Genomic DNA, 25,576 nt, shown 5'->3' with positions numbered 1-25,576 from the left:
TTGAGATGAAATAAACGGGTTGAAGTTTTCCGAGTTCCGAAAAAAAGTTAACCACGCTGTCATTTTTAAATAACCAAACAATTCATAAATAAAATTACAGGTTTCAAATATTATTACAAAACTGTAATATTTTTTTTTTTTTTTTTTTTTTTGGCGGTGTTTGGTCTTATAGTTAGAAAGATAGATTGATAGATATCTGGAATGGATATCAAAATCGTCCTATCTTGGCGACGAATTTGGTGATTTGACGACGAATTTGGCCGCAATGACTAGAAATAAGCAAGTTCTCGAAAATACAAGAATTAAGGCGATATCTATGTTTAGTGGAGATCTAGGATTTTTTCTGAAATTTCTATACCCTATTATGAAATTCTGTAAAAATGTTAATATTCACAAGTTTGTAAATCGTCTCTATGAAGTTTTGAATGCGATGCGAGTTTTCGAGCATTGCTCTGAGCGCTTTTGAGCGTTCAGTTTTAATAACCATTTACTGTTTGTTTGCAATACTATTAAGTTCTGTAACTGATTATGCATTCTTTTGCTGTGTTTTTCTATTTATATTTTGAGTTTTGTTGTGAAATAAAGTGTCGTTATCCGTTATTGAGCTTGTTGGAATTCTCGCCAAATATTTGACGGAAAGATTTAATTTCCAATATTTGAAATATTTTTGGGAGATTTCTCCTATCAGTGTGCACTCTGGTCCAACCTCATAGCTAAAATGAGGCAAGAATTTTTAGTTTCACTATTTAATTCAGTACCATGTTCTGCAGAAATCTAATAAATATTTAAATCTATTGGCATTTTGAAAACTTCCTTTCTTTCAATTTTCACATTTAAAAATTGTTTATCTAAAGTTATACAGCAAAATAAATTCTCATAAATCTATTGAAACCACTAAATAAAAGAATAAAAAACTTATTACATGTAAAAAATAAACAGTGTGAAGTTGAAAACTTTTGACAAAAGTTTTATCAATAAAAGCAAAGTATAAGTAAATTTTTTTAAAAATTAGAAATGGAACCTCTAAAAATTCAAGGCATCTTCCAGCGTATATTTCAATGCACCTGCCGCACTTTACACCTGTTGCAATGTAACCGCAAACAGCATTGTGTGATTTGTTTACACGAATCTATCTGACATTATCAAGAAAATGCATTAGGTTTCAACGTCAAATGCAATTCAAATGTTTCATAATTTTATTTCCAATGCAATCAGTTGACTTGTCTTCAGAATCACGTAACAAAAGAAAATGTACGACGCGAATATCTCCCTTTTATTTGTTACACGCAATGGTGTGATATAAAATTTATTTTTCTGCTCGAAATTGCGCCAAATGATTTTAAAATTTCATTGTGTATGTCATTTGAGTCATGTTAACATGAACTGACAGCATTTCTCTACTTTTTCTTTTCAACTAGCTAATGTACCTAAATTTGTTGGTGTTTAATATACTTTTGTAGCATATTTTTAATGTAAATATTATTTTATAATTATATAATACTTATGTGGATGCAAGATCGGGCCATATAATCGTTTATAGTCGCCATTTGGAAGCAGTTCGCATGTTCAGATTGTTTATATGTTTGCCTAGAAAAAAATCTAAGCCAACTTTTTTTTTTTCTAAGTTAGATAATACAAATAAATGAGTTTAAATCAAATATTTTCAACTACAAATCAAAATCGTCGAATACGAGAACTAGGGCACACGAAAATGTTAAAGAATCATTCATAAGAAGATGCAATTAAAATGAATAAAACTAAAGGTTTAAAAGGTTTTTATGCGCTGAACGAAGTTTCCGAACTTCAAAAACATCGCCAATTTTCGACTCCAATTAATTTTCCTATTTTGAAGTACAGCCAACCACTCAAAATGCTTTATCATTATTGATAAATATAATTTAAAATAATAAGATAAAAAATAATGTGGCATTTTTTTGTTATAAGATGCGATTAATCAAAGTTGATTGGCATGACTAAATTAATTGCCAAAAACGGCGAATATTAATAAAATTATTTCAATATTTTTACTATTAAGTCGATTAATGTAAAAGAAGTAAATTTGATATTGATTTTTTAACATCTTGGATATACATATGTTTGTTCTTTAACATTTAACTCTTTGCTACCAAAAAATTCTAATTTTAGAAATTGATGATTTAGTATTTAATAATTGATGAAAACTTAATATTAGCAATTCATTCAATTTGAAATAATTTAGATTTATTTTCAATAATGGATGCATTTATATTTTCTTATTACTAGCAGAGATGCATAACTATATGAGGAGCGAACGAATCACATAGTGATCACGTAAGAATCGCAGCCTCATTGTTGGAGACTGGTGAGCGAAACGAGCTATTCATATTACAGCACAGATAAACTTTTTTTGTTAGAAGCGTTTTATAATTAAAATGAAAAAGAGAATTAAATCAGACGTTTATTTAAAATCAATCGTTTATTTAATTATCAATCAAATCAATTTTTCAACATTAATTATTAATATTTTATGAGTATTTTAAATTTTTTTCAAATGTCAAATTCAAAGAAAAATTTTAATGAATGATTTAGACAATTGAGTTGAAATATTACTTATTTATTAAATCATTAAGATAAGCAAATAAAAAAATGGCATGAGATTCTAACAACAGTGGTTTTTAAATATAATTAGATAAAATTTAGAATTCTTTTAAAAACGATAAAAAAGTTGTTAAAAATATTTTTAAAATAAAACAAGAAACGTATAAAAAAATAACGGTACAGTTGTTTAAAGTCTCATCTTTGCCTAGCAATTAAGTATCTGTAAAAAGGCTTATTTTAAAATCATCTGCATGCATTTATCCAATTATTAAATTTAGAAAAATTAATAAAAATTAAAGAGGAAAATGCCCGTAAACGAAAATAGCATCATTGAAAAGATAAAATATGGGATGTTAAAATTACATAAAATATTAATAAGACGGTAATTTGTTCGCTGAGAAATGGCAACAATTCGGTTAAGGAAAAGTAAAGTATTTTTTTTTTCCTTTAATTTCATTAATTGGCAAAATTTGCTTGCATTCTTTCCAGCTATTTTGGAGGAAATATGAAATATAAATTCATAAGCAAAATGATTTTATTTATATCAAATTGAGAACATTTCAAAAATTATTAATTCATACATGTTATTTTATAAACAAAATTGTTATTATTTAGATAATAATTCTAAGATATAATATAATTCTCTATAATTTTAAAAGTCATAAGCATTTTTGAAAAGATAACTGTTAATTTTATTAATAATAATAATTCTATTTGAGAAAAAGAGTGAAAAAAAGCAACATTTTAGCATAAATATTTCAACAATGCACAGTCAGTTGGAAATGAATATAATTCCAAATAACAGCTCTGTATTTTCATTTATTGCAACGATAAATATAAAACAGAGAAATGTTCTCTTTTAAACAAAATACACAACTCGGAAAATCAATTCACAAAACAGCAGCGAATCTTACTCAAGAATCTCGCATATTTATTCACTTAAAAATTCCCTAAATCCAATTTTTAAAGTCGACACTGAGTTGCGTTGTTTCTTCCTTCTCTCAGTTGTAATAATTAGATTTCGTCTGCGATCTCTCGCACCAAACTGAAGTGAAGACTGAAATAAAAAAAAAAATTCTAAATAAAGGTGATAAAAAAAATAGAATGTGTAGAGAATATAAAAAAAAAAATGGCGGGACTCTTCTGCCGCCAGCAAATATATGATGATACGGAAATAATCAAGTAAAATTCGGAAGTTGTTGAGGTAACTTACTTGCAGTTTTTCGTCAATGATATCGATGTTATTTTTTTCCTCCGGTATAAAATATCGTTTGCAAATAAACAGATGCTAGAATTTCAAAACGGAAAAGAATAGTAATGATTTAACGCTTTTAATGATTTGGAGATATAATGTGATATTTCCCTTTTTCGCTCCGATTTGCATTTGCCATAAAAGAAAAAAATTAATAATTGTAGTTTTTGAAATATCATTTTTATTTAGAAAAGAATCAGCAACATGGTTTAATATGTTTCTTTTGCAAGAAAGGAGGCAATTAATTATTTATCAATTGCTTTTTTTTTATTTTCTCGTATATGAAGTATGCAGAAATAAAGTATTTTAATCATCCATTTTGGTAAATCTCTTCTTTTCAGATATTTCCGAGTTCGAAAAACAAATTCTTTGAAAATATATTTGACTGTGGACACGACAATTTAAAAACACTTTGATCTATAATAATGACATTTTATATGTGGTTTTTATTCCAAATTTGTATAGTTCTATAAAATTTTGAACGAGCTCTATTCACAGGAAAACTGTCTGGCCGACTGTTAGTTTTAAACAAGATGACTACACAATGTAAAAAATCAAAGGAATAAAATGTATTACACAATTTAAATCTAAAATTTAAATGCGCAACATATTTTGATCCAAATCCGTCAAAAAATTAACTATCTGTCGATCTGTTCTTTTGTAAGCGAGAATACTCAAAAATACAACATACTAAATAAATGAAATTTGGTATATGATCTTGTTACTATAATTGTAATTCTGTCCAAAATTTCAATTTCTATTGATCGTAATATGAATGTTCAAAATGCATATTCGATTCTCTTTATTATACTATGAAACTCGTAACACATATGTTTGAAACTCTGAAAATAAAAATCTGAAAACTCATGGTGTTCAATGTATCAGCCAAGTTCGATAATTTTATACTAGAGAAAGGAGGGTATATCCTTTTTAGAGGAAAAGTTCTAAGGAGACTAATCCAGATAATTAATATTGCTTCTAGTTTTAGTTAACTTTCATTTTGCTTCTATCTTGTTTCTACTGGTGGAATTTTGTAACCGATTTTTTACTTGCCTTTTATTGTTTTAGATTTCTGAAATTCTTTATAATTGTATACGTTGAACGACAACACAATATTGTATTTCTTTCAGAATTGAATGCCAATAGAGCGGTCGATTTTCATTAAACATTTTATTTAATTTCTAACAGCTTTTCATCGTTAGATATTAAAGGAGACATCTAGAAGCGAGTTTTAGAAAAATTGACTAAAAAATTTCATTACAATTATGTTAATGAATTATAAAGCATATTAAAACTAAAAAAAAGTAAAGAATAAGTATTAAAATGCTTTTAAATCAACTTTTATGAATGTGCTGAAAGGTCTAAAAAAATTATGTCAAAAATATAAAGGTAAAAAAAAAAAATTCGTAAAGATATAAAATGCTGAAAACAGTACAATACAGAAATTAAATTACTGTGAACATCATAAAACGAAAATTTCAAAACCTTCATTAAAAAGTAAAATTTATTAAGAATTTAATTAAAAATCCAATTTCCATACAATACGTAGTGAATGTCTACCATAAATTATATATACCTCTTATAAATTATATATATCTATCATAAATCATAAAAATCATATCAGATATCTGTAAACTACAGGCTCCGTCGAGGTTGTGTGTGACGTAATTGCCGCACCGCTCATCATCCGGGTATGCTTCTAAAAAAAGCTATTATCTCTCCTTCTCTTCGGAACTCTCTCACGCACTGACTCGGTGAAGCCGTAGTAAAATTCAGACGTTTAATTTCTTTAGTTAAAATGTAAATAAAATTATTTTTCTAAAACGTCCAAATAATAAGAGTCGCAACAAAATACACACAACCCTAATTACGACACATATTTCTCCCACCACCACAACCTTTACGATGTTTATTTTGCCCGCCAAATTATCATTAAAATTATTTCCCACTATTTGGTAAATATGTATCCTAAAACATATATGTTTATTTTATGCATAGTTATTTAATAAAATAACTTTCTTTCACTATATTACTTTTTGCTTACTTACTTCGTTATATTAGAGATATGGTATTTAAAGATTATAAATAATTAATAATGTATAATTTTAGAAGAGTTTTCAAGAAGAAATTTTTGAATGAATTTATATTTAAATAAATCGAGATATTAATTTGTTTTAAAAACGCTTGATTCTGATCAATTCAGTTGTCCAAGAATACTATAACTCGAATATTTTTATACATTTGCAGAAGAAAATATTCTTATTACTGTTTATATTCATGAAATGAAAATATCGAGTGCAGAAATAATTACAAAAGTGAGTCTTCATTTTCCCCAAGCATCAGCTGGCTTAAAGCTGTTAAGTAACTATTAGGTTCATTTTTTTTGGTTTCATAGTATTATAGATGTCATCTATTGTCTAAAACAGCTGCGGTTAGTCCAATATCCAAGATAAGCCTTCTTGTATTTTTTCTGAAAATAATATGTTAGTAATATAAAATAATTTAACCTATTAATATATTCATTAATAAAATCATTCAAACACAAGCAATCAATTTCTTGCAACACCAACAGTCTCATTATACAATTTATATCTATAAATCAATTAATCATTATATTGTCAATTTAATAGATAATTGAAATGTGCAGTTATTTATGATTATATCTTACCTACTTGGTTATATTCCCATCTTTCAGACAGTTATAGTTGCAATATGTATATTAGTGATAACTATCAGTTTTCTCTTATCCAAACACTTACTACTGTCCATTCACCTTGGAGGGGCATGTTTTTTATATAATATAATTTCTTTGGATGGACTAATATTCTATTATATTCGATTTTATTACAATAATACTATTTTCTATTTACAGAATTATTTTTTTACTTTTTTACTTTCTCATGCGAAATATAGAAGAACTAATGATTATCTTCAAAAAATACGAACTCAAGAATTCGACGCATCTCCACGTTTGAGACCTCCTTGAGTTAAAAAAAACACACATTTTTGGCATTATGTCCGTGAGTACGATAATTGATGATCGTTTTGAGAACGATGGCTGAAGTTTGGTGTAAAAAAACGGCCATATTTAAATTTTTATATTAAAATTTGAACGAAATAATTTGAACAAGAAATCTATGGATTTCTGGCTAGATTTTCGAGTACAAGTGAACTCGAATAGCCAGCCAGACAATTTGAACAAGAAATCTATGGATTTCTGGCTAGATTTTCGAGTACAAGTGAACTCGAATAGCCAGCCAGACAATTTGAACAAGAAATCTATGTATTTCTGGCTAGATTTTCGAGTACAAGTGAACTCGAATAGCCAGCCAGACAATTTGAACAAGAAATCTATGGATTTCTGGCTAGATTTTCGAGTACAAGTGAACTCGAATAGCCAGCCAGACAATTTGAACAAGAAATCTATGGATTTCTGGCTAGATTTTCGAGTACAAGTGAACTCGAATAGCCAGCCAGACAATTTGAACAAGAAATCTATGGATTTCTGGCTAGATTTTCGAGTACAAGTGAACTCGAATAGCCAGCCAGACAATTTGAACAAGAAATCTATGGATTTCTGGCTAGATTTTTTCGAGTACAAGTGAACTCGAATAGCCAGCCAGACAATTTGAACAAGAAATCTATGGATTTCTGGCTAGATTTTCGAGTACAAGTGAACTCGAATAGCCAGCCAGACAATTTGAACAAGAAATCTATGTATTTCTGGCTAGATTTTCGTGTACAAGTGAACTCGAAAAGCCAGCCAGACAATTAACTACAAAACATATTGATAAGATAGTCAGATAAAATTTGGTACACTGGTTTAGCGTCTAAAATATAGATACTTATCAAATTTTGAAGTTAATTCGTGAAACGATTGACTATTTGTCAATCGTTTCACTAATTTCCTGCATGTGAATGCAATAACTCGAAAATACAATGAAATGCAATGTGATCTTGTGACTACAATTACAGTTTTGTTTCAAATTTTGGTATCAATCAGCCATCAAAAAAATGTCCAAAATATATATTTTCGAGATAGATTTTGTAAAAGTACTAGATTGAAGCAAAAGATCAATATTTCGTATCTATCTTTCACCAATATCCTGTAAGTAATACGCGGCCTTATCCAAGATCCACAATTTTATGCGACAGAAGGGAGAGAATGTTTCAGGGAGACCATCCAGCTGGTTTTCATACGATTTACGAGCCAAATTTCTATAATGATTATTTTTATCTGCATTTCTTATTTACATTTGTTTATTTGTGTTTTTTTCGGAAGATTGTGTTTGTTGACGTTTGTTTTAACCAGCATCTTATAAATACCATCTTCCACATACACAGTTTCATATTATTTGCAAATAGTGACAAGGCTACTTGAAAAGAAAACATATTGATTCCCTATTATCCTGAAAGAAAGAAATACAATAACTATTTCTTCATTTTATTCTTCAATTAAACTCAAATATATCAAATCCTAATAAAAAATATTTTAATTTCTGAGAATATTTCGAGAAAATATCAGATACTTAAAGCAATAATACGCTATAGCTAAGTCGATTCCAGCCTTACTGTTGTTATCGAATGAAAAAGCCTTTGAAAACATTAAAAAAAAATAATGACAGTATTCCAAATATTACCGTTGCCATTCTGGAAATAAAAAAGGAAACTTCAATCGCTTTTACTACCTGAAATATCCAATGAAAATTCCCATAAAACAAACGCGTTAACAAGATTTTGAAACAAACGCACAGAGATATATCCACATACAACGATTTTCTTTCCCCTTTTTACGGTACAATAACCCCCCTCCCCCTTCTTTCGCAAAGAACCAATGGTAACAACGGACCGTAAAACAGGATAGATTCTGAGACAATACTTTTTCAAATTTTATTTGTAAGTTTTTATTTGTTTATTGTGTGTGGGCGAAGGCCAAAAAGAGAGAGAGAAAAAAAATCCTGTCGATAAAAAAAAAAGTCTAATAAAACGACGCTCTACTGTCGACTGTAGTTATTGAAGCGCACAACCGTGCGGTTATTGAGAGCAAAGACAATAGTGTGTCGTCTTCGATGAGGCGCAGGTGAACAATTTATGGCTTATTGACATCGTGTGCGCAAACGCATTCGTCAGGCATCGGTGATCGTGAATTTGTTGCACGCGCTGCAATGAGAATTGATTATTGTGTTTTTGAAAAACAATAAATTGATTATAAAATTCGCAACAAAGTTATTTCCGGGTTGTTTTAACACTTAATTATTAGCAAAAAACATGGAACAATGTACAAGAAGTGTCAATGGATGGATTTGAAAAGAAAGTGATGCAGAGGCAGATTTAAGCTTTGTGCGCCTTTGGAACTTGCATATTATGAAAACCACCCCTTTTTTGATCAAATTTAATTTCAACATTTTAACACATTTTTAATTTAATTAACGTTTTTAATTCGTTATAAGTTGATTATTATTTCATTAATTTACTTAAAACGAATATTTTATTATTTACTAGCCGCCTTTGGCGACCAGCCGGTTCGCCAATCTTAATGTTCGTTTAAATTTTAATAATTAAATAGGTTGAACCGGAGTTTAACCCCCTTCTTCGCCAAGTTGAGATAACGCGGCAAAGCTGGCAATCTTTACTATGCACTATAATTGAACATCTGCTCCTTTGCTTTTGAACATTTCGCAAGGCCCTTGTTGGTGATTTTTAAAAATTGCACCAAGCAGGGGGTTAAAATCCAGTAGTACCATTAAATATTTTACGCAATTCCAAATTTAATAGATTCTTCAGCAAAATATTTTAAAACTTATAAAGGCGTGGTATGTATCGTGGTATGTATCTCTCTAATTTTCTGTTACCCCTCGTAGAAATTATGCTTTAAATTAAAGTGTAAATGATTAATCTGCAATTAATATAATAATATTTTTTACTGAAACAAAGCATTTTTTTTTAATAATATGATTACTGATAATAGAGTCACTGAGCGTTTGAACTTTATGGTCACTAAAGAATATCTTTCTTAACCTATGTAATATCTCAAGAATTTGTCAACAAAAATTTCTCAGATTCATCATGAAAAGATCGATTCATTAACAATGTTTCATTTTAAATGCATCAAACACTAAGAAAATAAAATGAATCGTTTAAAATAATCGGTCGGAAACAGGTTTAAAAAAACTACCTAAAAAATGATGTACTTAAAATTATAAGCATATACAAAAAAAATATATAATTAGCATAAATACAATTTAATTACAAAAGCATGCAATTAACCTAAAAATAATTTAAATCATTGAAAACAAGTTAAAAATACTACTTAAAAAACGATGCACTTAAAACTGTAAGCATATACAAAAAATATATAACTAACATAAATACAATTTACTTACAAAAGCATGCAACTAACCTAAAAATAATTTAAATCATCCGTTGGTTGTCATGGCAACAATCAGAACATAATGCGCATGCGTGAATTTTCTTCGCCGCTTACGGTAACGCAAATGCGTGAATTTTTCTACGCCAGTTGGGGTAACGCTATGCAGATTATACATTTTTAATTTCCTTTATTCTGTGTTATTTTAATTCAAAAGTACTTCAGAATGAATCTGAAACATGGATTAATTAACAATGTTTCATTTTAAATGCATAAAACATTAAGAAAATAAACAGAATCGTTTGAAATAATCCCCCGAAAAATGTTAACCCTAGCCTCATTACTGTTGGGAGAAAAAAAAACTAAAGCCTTACTCATTTGGCGGTGGGGAAAATGGAAGATTTTTTTTGGCGGGAAAGTTAGTTTTTAATTAATAATTAAAATTCTAATTAAAATTTCAAAAAGGGTCCTCAGGTGCACATTCCCGACTTCTAAGGTATACATGTACCAAATTTGATAGCTGTAATGTCAAATGACCTGGCTTGTAGAGCGCCAACACACACACACACACATTGAGCTTTATTATAAGTATAGATTATGATTACGTGGTATCCATATTTATTCTCTGTCATTTTTTACCATATGACACTATATATTAAATAATGCATTAAAATAAAGGAATGAAATGAACTGTTACCTGATTAATTACAATTGGCAATGTCCTGATTCTAATCTCGTGTTTTTTAACTCGTAAGATATGTTTTTTCGATTCAGGATTCATACATTCTTATATTTTCCGACTCTAATTTTTAGAATTTTTTATTTGTATTTTTTACGACTTTATTTAATTACTATGTTAATAACAATTTTTGAATTCTGGAAATACCGAACATGCCTAGTTTGAAATCCGCCATTCGTCTAATGCATTCTTCAAGATAATGTTATTACGAATTTGTAATAATGCTTACATGTACAGTTACTTCCACGGTAACGAAGATAATTCTACAGATAACTCTAATGCATTCTGAATAGATAATAGATCAAAGACTCTCCGCCATGACTACAAAATTTGACGACTTTTCTAGTCGCAATTTGACGATTAGGGGATAAATTTGGTGACAAAAATGTTCTAGAAACTGTGGGAATTATTGCGATATAATGATTAGAAGTGAAGATGCGATATCTTTCTAGAAGCTTCTGCTCTCTGTTACAGATAAACAATATTAGTTACATAGGTGGATTTAGTCATTTGAGAGTTACAGACAAATCGAGAGAAATTGTGCGAAGTCTCTCCTACGACTCATCTCTGAGTGCTTTGTGCTGCGATTGTTGTTTACTACCGATTTAGTGCTTATGTGCTGCTATTTACAGAAAGTGCCGTTTTTGTGTGCTTCTTGTGTTCTGGTATACGCTGTACTTTGTTTTCTATGTGCACGTGCAGAATAGAACGTCAATATTTAGTAAGAGCCGATTGGATTTATTACAGTATAATCCAAAGACGGAATTTGGATAACTTTTTCGTAATTCATGTGATGTCATAAAATCTTTAATGATTATATCTATTTTCTGAATTAGCACATTTTCAAAAATATCCAAATTTAAATACAATATGTCCACACTAATCGTCACGTTGCGTCTAATTTATATTGTGTTTGAGATACAATTTTTTTTTCAATTTAATTCAAGAAATATGTTTGATATCGTTTGAACCATTAAATGAACCACTGAAAAAAATTTCAAAATCTGTTTTTTTTTCGTGTTTTCTAAACTAGTCATTACTAAATCTATCATATTTGTTTACTAGTCTTATTTGTCATATTTACTAAAATATTCTTGATATATTGACAATTTAAACAAAACAAAATTCACTTTTCTGCGGATAAAATTTAATTATTTTAGGAGAAACAACAGCCACCACTTTCTTAAGGGGCCTTTTATCAGTGGATATTCGATAACGAAATTATTAAAATTATCTTAAATTAATTTAAATAAGGAAAACGAAAGCTATTTTTACTTTTTTTTCTACAATACATTTATTGATTTTTAAAATATAATTCTTCAAGTTATTTGTGCATGTTTTTCTGCTTGGAAGCTTATATTATTTCTAACAGCTTAGAAAGTAGATATTATACAATAACTAAAGTGAATTTCAATCATATGTTGATTTTCACCGTATTTCTTTTCTTGTCTTTATTGTTATTTATTGTCTGATTAATCTCCATCATTTTGTAACTCAAGAGAAAAAAAACAGTTAATTATTTGAACTGCCCTTTTTAACGATATTCTATACTTCAGTGTATTAATAATTCTCGAAAATTTAAATAACATAACGAATCAAAAACGATATTCTACATAACATAACGATATAACATATTCTACATAACATAACGATATTCTAAATTACATAACGATATATAACATAACGAATCTTTTTAACGATATTCTATAAAACGATCAAAACGAATCAAAAACGATATTCTATAAAACGATCAAAACGAATCAAAAACGATATTCTATAAAACGATCAAAACGAATCAAAAACGATATTCTATAAAACGATCAAAACGAATCAAAAACGATATTCTACATAACATAACGATATAACATATTCTACATAACATAATGATATTCTACTTTACATAACGATATATAACATTACGAATCTTTTTAACGATATTCTATACTTCAGTGTATTAATAATTATCGAAAATTTAAATAACACAACGAATCAAAAATACATAAAATAAATAAGAGACGTTCAACTTATCCTGATTAGTTTTTATAAAAAAATTTAAAAACATATTCAATGTTAAGTAAAGAAAAGAAATATTTAAATGTGAAAAAAAAGATAATGCCTCTTATCACAAATCGTTAATGACCGAAGTGAAGTGTTATAATTATCTTAAGCATTGCGATATATCGATAAATATTAAATAGAGCGTTTCAGCTTCCAAGAGTTTTATATAAAAAAAAATCCCATTACTAAGAGTTTTAAAAATTGATACTTTTTTTTTTTTTTTTGAGAAAACGATAAGTTTTTTTCTGATACAAAAATAATTCTTTTCGTAAAAGAACTTATTTATAATTACTTCACTCAATGAGTCATTATTAATTTAAATATTATGTTTCATTAATATTAAGACCTCTTTAACTTCATATTATATTGAAAAGAGAATTTATGAATTAATTAGTATTCACTTTTAAATTCTGTAGAAAAAATATTAAACGGACTTCCTCTTAACTTATTCCTTTTTGCGAATTTAAAAACTTCTGAGAAAATGCTTTTTGAATAACCACTCATATTGTGAAAAAGAGCATTTGCTTTTTCTTGGAATGAAGATATAATTCTTGGAAAGAATATGTGAAACGCGGAGGAATAATTTACTTCGGTCACTTTTAAATGCATTCTCGGAAGCCTTTCTCTGTATTCATATCAAAGAGAAATGCTTGATTTAAAATTTTTTGTAGATGCTAAATGATATTGATAGCGTATATTAATATATCTGTAGAATTTTTAATACAAGAAAAAGAATAGTTGCCTTTAACATTTTTTTAATTAATTTTATATATTTCATTATTAAATATTAAACTAAATTAGGTCCTTAATATTCATATTATTTACTTTTTGAATAGATATTTTGTTTTGAGTAATTATATTTTTTGGCTTTCGGCGATAAATATGCAAAATATTAAAATAAATTAGCGGAAGTGGTCACCCCAAAACTTTCTCGCATATTCTCTTATAAATATGCTATTTCATAGAACGCCTTTCATGGTATTCGCGTTGAATAGATAATAAATATTCACCTTTGGCTTGAATTTAGCATTTTTACTGAAACTATCGCATGATCCTTGGCAAATTTTTTTGGCGATTAATCCCTAACATGTAAAAAGTATCCAAAAACAAAATTTGGATTTCAGACGTGTTCTTCCCAATGGATTGAATAAAAAATTTGACATGAAACTATACTCATGGTCAAAAAATCATGCACAAAATTTGTTATATTTAAATTATTGGCTTTTGAGTTTATCTGTTTCTGAAAGTACAATCCGACAGACGGTCAACCCTTTGTTGTATTTCTCTCACCATTTGGCAGGTGTTAACACTATGTACCGAATTTTACTTATTTAACTCTCTTCGTTTTGTAGTTGTAGCGCTAACTTATATTCGAACAGCCGGACAGACAGATTTTCTCTGACGGAGTATACTCAATATTTGTTAGAAATCTAGAAATTTAGTTTGGCATCTGTATACCAAATTTCATTCATGTAGCCCAAAACTTTTTTCAGTTATCTTTATCATAGATAGACGGGCATTTCCCAAAAATGAGTTTTTCGAACCCAGGAAGGTCTAAAACGTAAAGATTCATCAAAATCTCGAATTGGAATTTTTTGCGATTATTAAACTTTCTCTATACTTCATATACGAGAAAGTAAAAAATCTTTCATTATTAAAAAAAATGCCATATTTCTTTTATGAATTGTAAAAAATATTAGCCAAATAAACATATAAACATTAGCACGGTATTAGGATTAGGACTAATTCTACGACTTTAGGACTAATCTTAATACGATAGGGCACATAGGGCTTCATTTAATAAAAGGAGCAAAATTCAATCTAAGAATTCAAGGTGAGTTAGTTTTACTTTTCTATTTATGAAATATACAATAAAATATTGCAATTGGTGAAGAATTCTACCAGTTCGAGTCGCTTAGGAAATATATATACAATTATGAATTCTTCAATGTAATGAAATCTTTGACTAAAAATAATGATAAAATCTTAGACATTAAAATAAGTAATATTCAACAATCAAAAAATAAAATTACAATTTAACGAATTAAAAATTTACATTTTAAATTGGCTTGAGTAAATGTCAGTTTGGCATATGTAAATATATATTCAAATGCTACGCACTTTGTTTATGAAATTGTTTATCTATTGTATGTACGCATGCCTTATCATTTCAAATTTTTCTTTTATTGTTGAAAGTTTAAGTAGAAGTATTCTGTTTATCTACGTAATTTACAAAACGAATATAAATGTGAAGTTACAATACTGTGAAGTTTAGAAGATGGATAAACTAACCAGTTACATTTTTAATAACACTTTTATGTCATAAGATTGGCCTCCATTAGAAAACTTCAAGAACTCAATGAATACAACACATGTAAGAATGAATACATGTGTTAACGAACAGTATATATTCATTAAGACGACTTTAATGTCTGGCAATTTAACGGAATAAAGATTATGAAATTATAAATAAACGATTTAACTGAAATTCAATCTAAGTAATATTCCCAGCGAAACAGCTGATCCCCAAAGGCGAATAGCTATTAATATCAATCGAAGTGTAAAATTTCATCAATATGAAATCAAAGCTGGTTTCCATTTTTCCGTAAACATCCGGTAGGCAGCTGTTTTGATAAGCCGCTGGCTTGTAAAAATATTTCATTATTTGAGGTTCTTCGCATATTTCTAGAACGCCTACTACCAATCAATTTTATTTTGTTATTATGATAAGAGATAAAAAAAAAAGAGAAGCTACGGTTGTTATTTATCACAGACATTTTTAGCTGAATATGTATTTCAGTTTATATAGGTTTAAAATGAATTGTTTTCTAATTTTTGTGTCTCACAATTTTTATTTTTACTAATTTTTTTTCCAAAATTTTTTTCACTTTCGTAATTAATCCATTTTATTTCTTCTAATTTTTATAATTTTATAATAGAAATATGTGTAAAGGATATGTTGATTGAAATAAAAAAACTTCGGGTTTAAATTCACTTTATTTTATTCTGCAAAAAAAAAATTCAGTTTTTTAAAAAATAAATGCGTTTTTTATTTTGCTTTTATGCTTTTCAAAGGTCAGCAAAATTAATAGTGCACATGGTTTCAAACCATTTACACAACAAACTAAACTCGTATATTTTCAAATAAAGAAATGTACCTGTGTATTATTAGTCGCATACCATTGGCGAACGATAATTACGAAAGGGCATATAAGTTTGCATTTTTTGGCGGATTTTCTTCATTTTCTGGCGATTAATTGCTGGAAATGCAGTTATTACATAAGCACCAGAAAACAGAATACATATTTGGATTTTTTTTCGCCAAATTGAAACCACGGTTTGCCACAAAATTGCGATTGTAGTTCTTGTACCAGATTTCATATTTTTAAGTCATTGCGTTTTTGAATTAACAAGGTAACATATTTCGGAGAGTATAGATCGATTGACAGTCACCGAATTTTATCCATCTAGCTCTCTTCGTTTTGTAATTATCGCGCTAACTTATATTCGAACATTCGGTTTTCCTCTGAATAGAAATTTACTCAAAATTCTACAAAAATCTGTAAATTTGGTTCAAAAAGAGTAAACCAAATTTCAACCATCTTGCACAAAGCGTTTTTGGGTTATCTTTGTCACAAAAGACAGATAGACATGTTTCAAAAATGTGCTTTTTGAACACAGGGAGGTCTAAAACGTGGAGGTTCGTTAGAAACTCGAATTCGAATTTTTTGACGATTACTATACTTTTTCTATATTATGTAGAAGACGAAAACGTCAAGGAGTGTAATACAGTTTTTAATAACTCCAGAAAAGAGAAACCATCATCGTATAATTTTGCTAGAAAACAGGTTATATCTATAAAATGCTTCATACATATAAGTTTTTGTTACTACAACATAATGCATTTTTAATATTTCATATCGATCTCTTTTTCTTCTCTTTTTTTTTTTTTTTTCGATTATGTAATTTGAGACAAAGAAGTATGTAATTTGATAGGATTATTGTTTCGGAGATAAAGATGAGCAATTGTCCTTTCTTTATCGCTGGGCATTTCAAGGTCGATGATCTCTCAGACGAAAGGAGCATTAAATCAATTTTTTTGATTTTTCTATTGAAATAAGCATTCGATTGTGAGATTTGAAGTTCCGTCTACATCTCCTTATCTAAGCTTTGGAATTGGTTACCTAGTTTATGCTGCAATCGAATTTAAAAATAAAAACTTCAAACAATGGTTCATCTTTTTTTTTTTTTTTTTTTTTTTTTTTACAAAACTTTTTTTTAAACTTTTAAAGGAATGAAAAGAGCATTATGAACATTCTTTGTTATAAATTCTTTTTTAAATATCACTTCTTATATCTAAAATCATAATTCGTTTTTTATAATGATGGGTTTACATTCAACCAGTTATAAGATTCCAGTAAGTCACGCATGCGCCGAGACAACAGATAATAGCAAGTTCTGGTTTCGACGAGACAAATACTTATTATTGTACAGTTTCTGCGCATGCGTGGTCTTACTGGATGGTTTGTAACTGCCTGAGTGTAAACCTACTTAATAAACTGTTGTTCTTTAAAGCGATAGTTTACCATCTGCTTTCTATGTAATTATGAAAACACGTTGGGACACTTTGACTTTTTTTTCAACTCTAGCAGGTGTATGGTTTTGGTTATTTAAAGTTTTTGCAGCTTTCATTTCCGATATCACTTATGATTTAGCATGTGCGCAGAGCAGGAGCATTTAAAAACTGTACAGGATGAAAAATTATCTTGCTATTATGGTGAAGATAATTGTCTTACAATGCTTAAAATCAATAGAAAATTAAATTAAGAAATCACGTCCGATGATTCATATCTTTAAAAAAAAACCAAGACTTTTTTTTTTATCAAGGATTAAATAAATCTGTTAGATAAACAAATGAAAAACTTTCATTACGTTTAGCGGATCTAATGATAATTCAGAAGAAGAAATACAATTTTAAAAGATCAATTTAAAGAACTGTCACTGTTACGATAACAATATCATCAGATATCTTATGTACACCGAGGAACATTTGAATCCTGTAGATTGATTTCCTCGGACTTTCGTTTATTATATAGTGTGATTTTGTTTTGACACAAGCTAAAATTAGAACGCCTTTCATGATATTTGTGTACAATAGTTACGAAATATTAACTTTTGGCCTGAATTTGGCATCTTAGTGAATCCATCGTGTCATCCTTGGCGAGGTTTTTGGCGACTAATCCCAGGCATGCAATTAATAATATCCAAAAATTGAATTTGTATTTTAGACGTGTTTTTCCTAACAGATTGAAGTAAAAATTTGGAACAAAACTACACTTATAGTCACAAAATCCTATACCAAATTTGATATATTTAAATCATTGAGGTTTTGAGTTATAGCGTTTTCATGTTTTTGAAAGTACAGAATGACAAGCGGTCAACCCCTTATTGAATTTGGCTCAAAATTTGATAGATTTTTACACTACTAATGTTTAATCCGTTTAACGATTTTTTTTTTCTATCTAGCTCTCTTCGTTTTGTAGTTGTAGTATCAATATATAATCGAACTGGCGGGCGGATAGAAGGACTCTGAATTGATTTTGCTGGAAATTTGACAGAAATCTATGAATTTGTTGTAAAGACCATATACGGAATTTTACCCGTCTGTTTCAAAGCGGTTTTGAATAATATTTGTTACAGACAGACAGATGGACATTTTCCCCAAAATATGTTTTTCAAACTCGAGAAAGTCTCTCGCCAAAATCTCGAGTTCAAATTTTTTTGGCAATTACTATCCTATTTCTATACTACACATACGAGAAGGTAACAATGTTAGAAAAGTTTGAACTTGGCTAATTTAGTAATTTTTCAAAAGTCGCCAAGTTCGCCAGTTTCATGGTTGTTCTTTGTTTAGGCAATCGTTCTGTTTGTTACCATCACATATATTCACGACCTAACTAATTATAATTCGCTCGAAATATTGGGTTTATATACACATCCAATATTCCATGGTACTCTCCTGTAATATTAGGTATATTCTAAGACCCAATAGGAGGGACAAATGAAAAATATGATTAAACAAATTCTTTCGCGAGTTCTTCTGAAACCCAATATGTGGTTCGACGGAATTTCACATTTATATCAATATTTAACCACGCTGAATTAGGCTTCTTGTTGGGCCGAAATATACCCCAAAATAATGATATTCGTAGTTATCGATGTCGACATGTTAAATATCACAATCCATAGACACTAGAAGCCAGGACTTTATTCCTGTCGTGCACCACACCCCTCTGGACACTAAGGAACCTTATCTTAAAGGCTCTTAAATAACAGTAATTATGCACGCTACGCCAACACGAGAAACTCGTTAAGAATTCCTGAATAAATGCACCAAGAACAGCCGAAGCAGTACTTACCGAGAAATCCCATCCCAGTTTATAGGCTAATGAATGGATGGGCATTCGTACAATTGAACACTGAGTGCAATTTCACAACATTTACGCAGAACAAATGCGCCATTATGGGTTGAGAGGGATTGAGAATCCACTGGAAAATCATTAATTTATTTACTGATTTCAGTTAGATGAAGCTTTCTGATAATATCAAATATGATAGTGACGTTTTCAGTTTCTTTCTTATTATCAATGGTTTATGGAGGATTTTAATATGATAATGTTTTTAGAATAGCAAATGCATGAAGCAAAAACCATCTTATTTAGAAAGAAATGTGGTAGTGTGAAAGAAATGAAAAATAAGATAGACTGTAATCCTAGACCTACCAAATCTGGTAGCTATAGCATTACATTCTATCTTATTTCTTGTGTAATAATGGTTTAATTAGAAATGTTTCTTCAAAATTATAATTAGATTCTTATTAAATTATTAATTAATCAAAATTTAATTTTTTTATCATGTGAGAGCATGTTGTTTTGGTTTGGCATTTTTGAAGTCTCAAAAAGCACGGGAAGAAAACTGGCGATTTATCGCTTTAAAGGCATCCATTCTTCGCCTTTAGGATTATTAGAAAATGATAAAAAACATCTGATGACTTATCGCCAACAAAAAAAGTTACAGCTTGGCACTAATTTCCGCCATGTACCCTATTCTCCTGTCTGGCCAATAAAGGGTAGGATCGTATGAAGTTATCGCCCGCCGAAGCTCAGAGAAGAAAATGGGAATGCGAAAGAGTAAGAAAATATATCGAAAGTTATATATATAAACTTTCAATTTTTCTAGCTGGCAAAGAAAGTTTTGGAAAAAGAACGATATTAGAAAAAAAAAAGCCATTGCTTTCTAAATATCGACGCATGCGTAATCGGATAACCACGTGAATTTTTAAAACCGGTTGAAATGGGATTTTCATGAGAAAAAAAAATTTAGAACTCGATTGTTTTTGAGATGGTCAAAAACCATCGCTTTTTTAAATGTTGGTGATTGTGTCGTGTGAGAAAATACTGTTGTTCTGTCGGATTGATACCACGTGACTTTAAAAAAATTATGTTCTCGCATGATAACTTGAAATCTTCGATAGCATATTTCAATTTTTTTTCGATGACTTTGAAGCAAAATATTCCCCTGAATATCCATCGTGTACGCAATATTGATTTGCAAAAAATTATCTTGTCACAAAATATCTTCTTGCTGATGCTGTGTGGAAATTCTGAGAGATAATGCTGACTCAGATTTCGGACTCGTTAACTACCCACATATAAAATTGACTCGGTCTGTCCGGAAACAACCTTCCCGCTGTATCGAGAGACATAAATTTAACTTAACTACACCAAGAATCTAACGTATGGGTTGAGAATGATGTAATGCTGTTGGAATACTAATGGATTTCAAACTTTGAAGATTGGACAGTCAACTCCAGAATCCTCTTCACTATCAAGCGAGTATTCAAAATTATCGGATTAGTTTCGAAGTAGTTCTCGCATACTATAAAAAGGATCGCTAATCAGGCTGAATTAAACTAAGCACTCTGTCAACACCTATATGTTTGCATAATTTCAGCCTGAGGACTGAATCATCCTCTGAAGACCGGCCATGTATGAATTGTACGATTAATATGTCATTAGTAGAAAATCAAAGCACTGGTGTGGTATGGAAATCATGAATTTACTTCCGTAAGCCGTGAATCCATGACCATTCCAAAGCGGATGAATAAACTCGCCTCTAAAGTGCCAACAATCTTTTGCCCTCCATTAATCGTTAAGCTTATTTACAGTACGGCTTTTTTCGTTGAACTCGGGACATTTCGCCAACCATTAAATTGCTTGGCATATAAATGCCATCCTGGGTAATGACAAAAGACAAATTTTCCAATCAGGAGTATTCAGTTTCTGCATAGTAAGGTTACAATTGAAATTTTGGCGATTGGCATATTTGACGACTTATCGCTTAGTAAAAAGTTTGCCATACAATGAATGCTTTGGCGGTTTCAGACAATCTGATGCTTATCATTTATTGACAAAGAAAAGCGTTTAATTGTTAAAAGATTAAACCTCACCACAGAGATACTAGATATTACTATTATGATATATACAATGCGTCGAACCTTGATTTAAAAGTTGGATCCAAATCATTGAAGCAAATGGTTCCCCAGTTAAATTGCCATTTGTTTCTGCTACAGGTATGATGAATGTTTGATTCAATTTGACTTAAGCAAACATTTGACACTTTGATTGGACCAGTTGATGGAGGGAAGGAATTGTAGTTCTTGTTGCCTCAAAGGGTTTTGCAATGTTCTAATCTCTTAATTCATAATGATGAGACAAAAAAACTTTATTAATCTGCGTCAGAATGACTCGAGATGTGTAGCCGAACATCAATACAAAATAATGGCTTGAAAACTTCTTTTGAATTGGATAAAAAAGACGGGCAACTGACTGAAAATCTTCTAAAATGAATGTTCGAAGCTTTACTTTGGAAGTTCGTGGATAAATGTGCTGTCATAGGATGCTACTATCTCGTGACTTTTAACAATGGGAGACCCACGAAGCATCGTATAGAACTGGCTTAGTGGGAAGTTAACAAATTGAAGCCTAACCAAGTTACACGTTAGGCCATGAGTGTCTTACCATTCCCCTCCCTCCTCCCCAAACCTTCACGATGAAAGGTTGATATATAAAATCCCGTTCCCAGGGCTCGTTGCCTTTACGGATATGATCGTAAATCTGCCTTCTATCTCATTGTAGAACCACTCTGGTCTGTCAGGAGCTTTCCGCAAACTGTCGATAAAATGAACAAACATCAAAGCGCCCCGGTAAACCATAAATGAAGGGAAAAAGGACAAAATGCGCCGGACTCAAAGTGCTCGCGGGCCACGGGAACGGGATTTTATTGAGGAGAATTTCACTTCCTTGACTGGAAAAGTAGTGATGTGGGATTCAGTTGCTTCCAATCTAATGATGGAATATATATTCTATAGAAAAGATTGGACAGTGAGCAATGAACATGGTTGATGTTTCAAGCATATTTTCACTCTCAATTTTTGCATGTGTTGTCGCGATGATGATCATTCAATTAAACCTGAAAGCCTAAGCAGATTGATGGTATCTCCTCCTTGGTTACATAGTTTGTTCCATTACAACCATCATGTACTTAAAAATAGAATATTTTTATAACTAGCATAATGGAATAATCTGCTCATAACGTCCTTAACACCAACATAGGTTTAAAATTCTGGGACCTGTACCAAAATGGACCTTCTACAGCTTGAAGGCGGAAAAATAATTTAACTAAAATAAATAATTAACACATTATATAACTGTTTAGTGTCTTTAATAATATAACACTTTGCAAGAACTCATACATCAAAAGAAAGAAACCTGTAATCCACAAGGTTTCCCGTCAGCATTAAACTGTCTATTTCGTGACTTCTATAATACAGACGTCTGAAGAAACTAATGAATACCGAAACCAGAAAAATCCTATGTTCGTAATGTTACCCTTAATACACTTGTGTTTTTTTCATCATATCCCATACAAATAAACAGTCCTATTGTATCACTGAATTGAATAGAAGGCTAGTGTTTCTCTGTATGGTATTGAGGCTGAAACAAAATATATTATTCTTCACGTTAATATTGGTTTGTTAGAATATGAAATCCTCCCCAGGGAAACGCAGAGAGTGGATTTATTGATATAATATTTGTATGCTATTTGCATTGAAATGGAATTTTATTTGTTTTAGAATCATAGAAAAATCTAAACGATATTACTTTGTTTCTTATTCCGGAATCGCATGGACTTTTCAGACTGCTTTATTGTTCGGAAGTTTTAAATATCAGATGTTTACTTTCCTCTTGTCTTTAGAAGAAATAAGATTCAGTGGAGAAAAGGATGTTGAATATAGATTAAAATATTTCATGTATCTTTAATTGTTTTTGAATTTTTTGTTCAGAAATATTTTCGAATATTTTTATTCTGAAAAGATATGTCTGTTCTATTTCTTACTGGCGATTATTCAATCAAATAAAATTATTTAACTTATTTATATAATTTATGTATCTAATATATTTATATTACAAATATATAAATTCATTCAAATTGTATTCGACTAATTAATATCTAAACAAAAAAAAAATTCTGATTTTTCATCTAGCTCTAATTCTAGTTTTTCGACTATTATTCATGGTAAATAAAAGATTTTCAACACGCTAATATTTTAAACAAAACTTAACTCTTTGATGACAAAAACAGGCCGAGTTATATAGTTTTTAGCATCACTACTTTAGACGATTATAATGGATTCTTCAAAAAGGATTCGTCAGCCATGTTGGAGACTTTCTCGGAACAACTACTGATTGGCCTAAAATGCTAAAATTGAATGCTTCATGACACGACTAATTTTAGTCTCAAAAAAATGGAGTCTTTTTCGTTAAAAAAACTTATGGGACAAGAATATTGTGCTAAATATGACTCATAAAATCTGGGTAAAGCTTAAAAATTTAGAATTTGTAATTTTTTATTATATACTAGCCGCCTTTGGCGACCAGCCGGTGCGCCAATCTTAATGTTCGTTTAAATTTTAATAATTAAATATTTTACGCAATTCCTACTTTAATACATTTTTCATCAAAATATTTTAAAACTTCAAATATTGATAGTCATATAATTCACTCATAATATTATAAAGGCCTTTAGTCATAACGTAATATATATCTTTCTAATTTTCTGTTAGCTCCCGTAGAATTTATGCTTTAAATTAAAGTGGAAAGAATTAATCTGCAATTAATATAATAATATTTTTTACTGAAACAAAACATTTTTTTTATAATATAATTACTGATAACAGAGTCACTGAGAGTTTAAACTTTATGGGTCCTAAAGAATATATTTCTTAATTTATAAAATATCTCAAGAATTTGTCAACAAAATTTGCTCAGATTCATCATGAACAGATCGATTCATTAACAATGTTTCATTTTAAATGCATTAAACACTAAGAAAATAAAATGAATCGTTTAAAATAATCGGTCGAAAACCGGTTTAAAAAAACCACTTAAAAAACGGTGTACTTAAAATTATAAGCATGTACAAAAAAATATATAACTAACATAAATACAATTTAATTACAAAAGCATGCAATTAACCTAAAAATAATTTAAATCATCCGTTGGTTGTCATGGCAACAATCAGAACATAATGCGCATGCGTGAATTTTCTTCGCCACTTACGGTAACGCAAATGCGTGAATTTTTCTACGCCAGTTGGGGTAACGCTATGCAGATTATACATTTTTAATTTCCTTTATTCTGTGTTATTTTAACTCAAAAGTACTTCAGAATGAATCTGAAAGACCGATTCATTAGCAATGTTTAATTTTAAATGCATAAAACATTAAGAAAATAAACAGAATGGTTTGAAATAATCGGCCGAAAAATGTTAACCCTAGCCTCATTAGATTGGGGGAAAAAACTGAAGCCTTACTCATTTGGCGGTGGGGAAAATGGAAGATTTTTTTGGCGGGAAAGTTAGTTTTTTATTAATAATTAAAATTCTGATTAATAATTCAAAAAAAGGGGCCCCAGGTGCACATTCCCGACCTCCAAGGTATACATGTACCAAATTTGGTAGCTGTAGGCCAAACGGTCTGGCATGTAGAGAGCCAACACACACACACACACCCATTGAGCTTTGTATAAGTATAGATTTATTGATTAAAGTAATAAAATTATACTTTTATCATTTAAACATTTTAATTATACCTGAATCTTTAACGCCTTACTGGAACGCGATTGAAGAAGACTGGCTATACAAAGAAGCATTACCAAATTAATCTTAAGATTAATTTGGTAATGCTTCTCTTCTTTCTTTCGTAATTTTCTAATACATATGTTCTTAACAATACTTTGACGGATCTTTTAAGTAGAATATGATTACTAAAATCGTAAATAGAATTTATTTTACTTTGCCAGTACATCGAAGATTATTATATAACCATCACAAAATAGTCAAAAATTATATTTGTTTAAATTTGATGAAATATTTTTGACTAAATTAGATATTTGATATTTTGCTGTCAAAAATACTTATTATTGTATCAAAACCAGCAATTCTGTCCTCATATTTCTTGTTT

The sequence above is a fragment of the Argiope bruennichi genome, chromosome 5, assembly GCF_947563725.1.
Source record: "Argiope bruennichi chromosome 5, qqArgBrue1.1, whole genome shotgun sequence".
Classification (NCBI taxonomy): Eukaryota; Metazoa; Arthropoda; class Arachnida; order Araneae; family Araneidae; genus Argiope; species Argiope bruennichi.
Note: the sequence above shows the minus strand (reverse complement) of the source record.